Below are 4,769 nucleotides of genomic sequence, written 5' to 3'. Positions count from 1 at the left end.
AAGAAAAATACAGCTGCAGTTATCACACTACCTAAGTTTAAACTATATTATGAACCCAAAACAGCATGGTACTGCTACAAAAATAGACACATAGACCAATGGAACACAAGAGAAAACTCATATATAAAGCTGCACACTTACAACCATCTGATAGTCTACAAGACTGACAAAGACTAGCAATGGAAAAAAGACCCCCTATTGAATAGTGCTGGGATAACTGGCTAGCCATATGCAGGAGATTAAAACTGGACCTTTACTTTTCAACACATATAAAAATTAACTTAAGATGGATTCAAATTGAAATGTAAGACCTCAAAATGTAAAAATTCTATAAGAAAAACTAGGAAATATACTTCTTGATATTGACCTTGGCAGAGTATTTTTAGCCAAGTCCCCAAAAGCAATTGCAACAAAAACAAATATTGACATCTGGGACTAAATTAAACTGAAAGCTTCTGCACAGCAAAAGAAGCTATTAGTAAACAGAAAACCTACAGAATGAAGAAAATAGTCACAAATTATGCATCTGACAATGTCTAATATCCAGAATCTATAAAGAACTTAAATCAATAAGCAAAAAACAAACCCATTAAAAATGGTGTAAAGGACATAAACAGACACTTCTCAAAAAAAGACATACAAGGTGCCAATACACATCAACATCAGAAAATGCTCAACATCACTAATCATTTGAGAAATGCAAATGAAAACCACAATGAGATACTTTCTTACACCGGTCAAAGTGAGTGTAATCAAAAAGTCAAAAACCAATAGATGCTGGTGGGGCTGTGGATAAAAAGGATCACTTGCACACTGTTGATGGACATATACAAGAAGTAAAACCTAAAATATTGGCTATAGGTTGGATATATTGGAGAGGACAACTGGAGTTCAACTAATATAAATTCCTTTTGTTATACAAGAGGAGGGTAATATTATTGAGTAACAATACATTTTCTCAATTTAACTGTGAATTTAAAAAATTACTGGATAAGTAATACTACTGAAAAAAATAGAGTTTCCTCTGTATACATGTTAGTCTCCTTTGTCACTCTTTTATTTCATTGCATTCACCTGGCAAAACTCCAATACTGGTTACATACAGATTCCCCCTAATCTTTATATGCAAAAGTGTAGCTAAACTTGGCCTGGTGGGAAAAGATTCTCATGTTCACCTAGTTCAAGTGAAAGTAATGTATATTCACTATTAATTCACCTTTAATGCTGTTCAGCAATCTCTTTAGCTGCTTTAAATCCCTTTTCCCCTTCATACCTCCAATTAGGCTGCCTCTAGTTTATATTGTGCCTCTGAATTGCGGTGGCTCGTGCCTGTAATCCCAACACTTTGGGAGGCTGACGCAGGTGGATCACCTGAGGTAGGGAATTCGAGACCAGCCTGACCAACATGGAGAAACCATGTCTCTACTAAAAATACAAAAATTAGCTGGGTGTAGTGGCGCATGCCTGTAATCCCAGTTACTCAGGAGGCTGAGGCAGGAGAATCACTTGAACCCGGGACACAGAAATTGCAGTGAGCCGAGAATGCACCATTGCACTGCAGCCTAGGCAACAAGAGGGAAACTCCATCTGAAAAAAAGAAAAAAGAAAACTGACTCCTTTCATTAGGACTTCTTTTTCTGAGTTTAGCAAGGATTGGATATTTGTTGCCTTTTGTTGGTAAAAACTTGCCAGGAACCACCTCTGCAACCACTTATGGAGGTCTTTCTTCCTCCCCTTACTGCCTCTATTCAATTTTAACAAATAACATTGTATCCTATTTCTTTTGGCAAATAGAACCTGTCAGAAAAGAATATCCACAAACTACTCGTACAATACTAGTACAATATATCTTCCTGTTAACATCTGTTGACATGAATCCTCCCCTGCTTATTCATGGATATCATTTCAGAAATACCCCACTTCCCCTCTTCTGGATGACCTATATATTCCTTATCCTATATTTTTTCTACATTATTTGTTAGCATAAAATCATGTTGTAGTTACTCTCATCTTAAAAACAATCTTCTACTTGACCCAATATTTCTCTTCTGGTATGGACCTATTATTTTCTCTTATAGAGAAATTCCTCAAAACAGTTCTTTATAGGTCCTATTTCAAATTCTTTTCTTCCTGTTCTCTTTATGAACTAATTTTTCTTTTGTCCATATCATTCTACTGAATCTGCTCCAGAACCTCCGCACTGCTAAATTGAGTATTTTGTTGAGAGGGACAGCTATATAGAATCACTAAATCCTAGGCACCATTAATTTTTTAAAAACACAAAAGTAATCTTACTGTGGTAAAATCCTTAAATTCTGAGAAAAAAATAATAATCATACAGATTTCCAACCAAAAATAAAAGGAAAATTATAAATTCAAAAAGTGTCAGAGAAGGATACAACTTCTCATTGAGAACACTGTCAACTACAACATAGTACAATAGTGTTTATAAAATATCTCTTTACTTAAAAATCATTTATTAAATGCCTACTCTGTACTAGTAACCATTCTAGATGCTGCAGATGCAGTAGTGAGAAATACTAACAATGTTTCTACTATTATGAAGCATATCTTTAACAGAAGACAAAAGAAACAATAAACAAGTAAAAACAAAAATTTCTATATTCACGTGTTTTTTGGGTGAAAATATTTATCAGTGTATAAAAGGAATGGGCGTCGAACTGGATTTTATTCTACTTTCTATTTAACCATGAAAGTGTACACCTTTTAAAGTATAAGAGGTTTATTCTCTGGACTCAGAAGCATCAGATCTAGCCACAGGTAAATTTGGCCTTACAAACTTTGGAGAATAACTTAATATGGACCATGATACCTCTAGCTCCTACATTTCTTAGTGAAACTTACAAAACAAAATTTAATGCAAAAGATAGAAATACCTCATAGTTACAGGCAGATGTGTGTTTTCCAATCAAACACTACTATCTCTTGAGTGTATTTTTTCCTTTGAAAGTATCACCCATTCAAACAGAGCTTTCATTCAGCTTCTTAGTGTCCCAGTCATAAAATTTAATAGGAATTATGGATTAAAAGACACTAGGAAAACCTCTAACATCATTTAAATATAGGCAAAAAACTATAAAAGAGATTCTCACTGGAAATTGGGATAACACAGAAAGCAGATGAAAATTTTAAAAAATGTGCAATTGGTATTTTCATAGAGTTGAGAGAAGGCAGTGAATTGATACAGTAATGTTAGTGTTCTACCTCTATAAGATCATTCAGAGAAAAAAGTGTGATTACAAAAGAAATCAATAAGAGGTTTAGAAGATGAAGTAAAGGAATTTACTTGGTATAATGATTAATTTTATGTGTCAACTTGGCTGTACCAGAGACTGACCAGGCAATTGGTCAAACATTATTCTGGATGTGCCTGTAAAGGTGTTTCTGAATAAGATTAACATTTGAATCAATAGACGGAGTGAAGCAGAGTACCCTTCCTAATGTTTGTAGGCCTCACGGAATTCACTGAAGACCTTAATACATGAAAACCAAAAAGGCTGAGTCAGAGGAAAATCCTCTCACCTGAATATTTGAGCAGGACCATTGGTTTTTTTTTTTTTTTTTTTTTTTTTTTTGAGACGGAGTTTCGTTCTTGTTACCCAGGCTGGAGTGCAATGGCGCGATCTCGGCTCACCGCAACCTCCGCCTCCTGGGTTCAGGCAATTCTCCTGCCTCAGCCTCCCGAGTAGCTGGGACTACAGGCGTGCGCCACCATGCCCAGCTAATTTTTGTATTTTTAGTAGAGACGGCGTTTCACCATGTTGACCAGGATGGTCTTGATCTCTTGACCTAGCGATCCACCCGCCTCGGCCTCCCAAAGTGCTGGGATTACAAGCGTGAGCCACCGCGCCCGGCGACCATTGGTTTTTCTTCTGCATTCAGAATCACACTACAGAATAAGCTTTTCATGGGTCTTGAGCTGCCTGCTTTCAGACTGGAGCTTACATCCTCACCTCTCCTGCTTCTCAGGCCTTCAGACTTGAACTAGAACTACACCACTGCATTAACACTCCTGGCTCTTCAGCTTGCCAACTGCAGATCTTGAGACCTGTCAGAATTCCTAATTGTATGAACTGATTACATAAAACCACTTTTTCTCCCTCCTTTTCTCTGTCTTCCTCTTACATACCTATCTACATATATATATATTTGCAAATATATGCAATACATATATATATTTGCATATCTGTCTATCTATCAATATCTATCTATCTGCCTATCTACAAATTCTGTTTCTATGGAGAATCCTAATACAAATTTTGGTACCAAAAGTGGTTTTTGAAGAACAGAATTTTAAGAATAAAGTACTCAAATTTATTCTGGGTTTTGTGGAATAGCTAGTTTGATTAGATTTTAAAATTCTGATAACTTTATTTCCAAAAGTACAAAGAGCACTGATATACTTTGAATCAACCACTTATGGGAAGCAAGAAGCTCATTGACTGTGTATGTAATACTCTTGATCATTTTTTGCAAGCTAACAAATATAATGAGATTGACTAGTTTCTTCTAATGTTACTGGATGAAGTGGAAAAAGAAAAGGATAGCTTCAAGGATTCTAATTCCCATCCCAAATGTCACATAAATGACCTGATATATTCAAATGTGCCCTGAAGAAGACTCTTGCTTACTGCAGCTGGAGAGCTGAGGTTGCTGAATATAAAATCTAGAACATTATTCTATGACTGGATTAATTACGGCACAATGTGAACTGTCATCAACACATGGTACTTAGTATTATAATGAGG

The sequence above is a fragment of the Sapajus apella genome, unplaced genomic scaffold, assembly GCF_009761245.1.
Source record: "Sapajus apella isolate SASKATOON/1434 unplaced genomic scaffold, GSC_monkey_1.0 scaffold145, whole genome shotgun sequence".
Taxonomy (NCBI): Eukaryota; Metazoa; Chordata; class Mammalia; order Primates; family Cebidae; genus Sapajus; species Sapajus apella.
Note: the sequence above shows the minus strand (reverse complement) of the source record.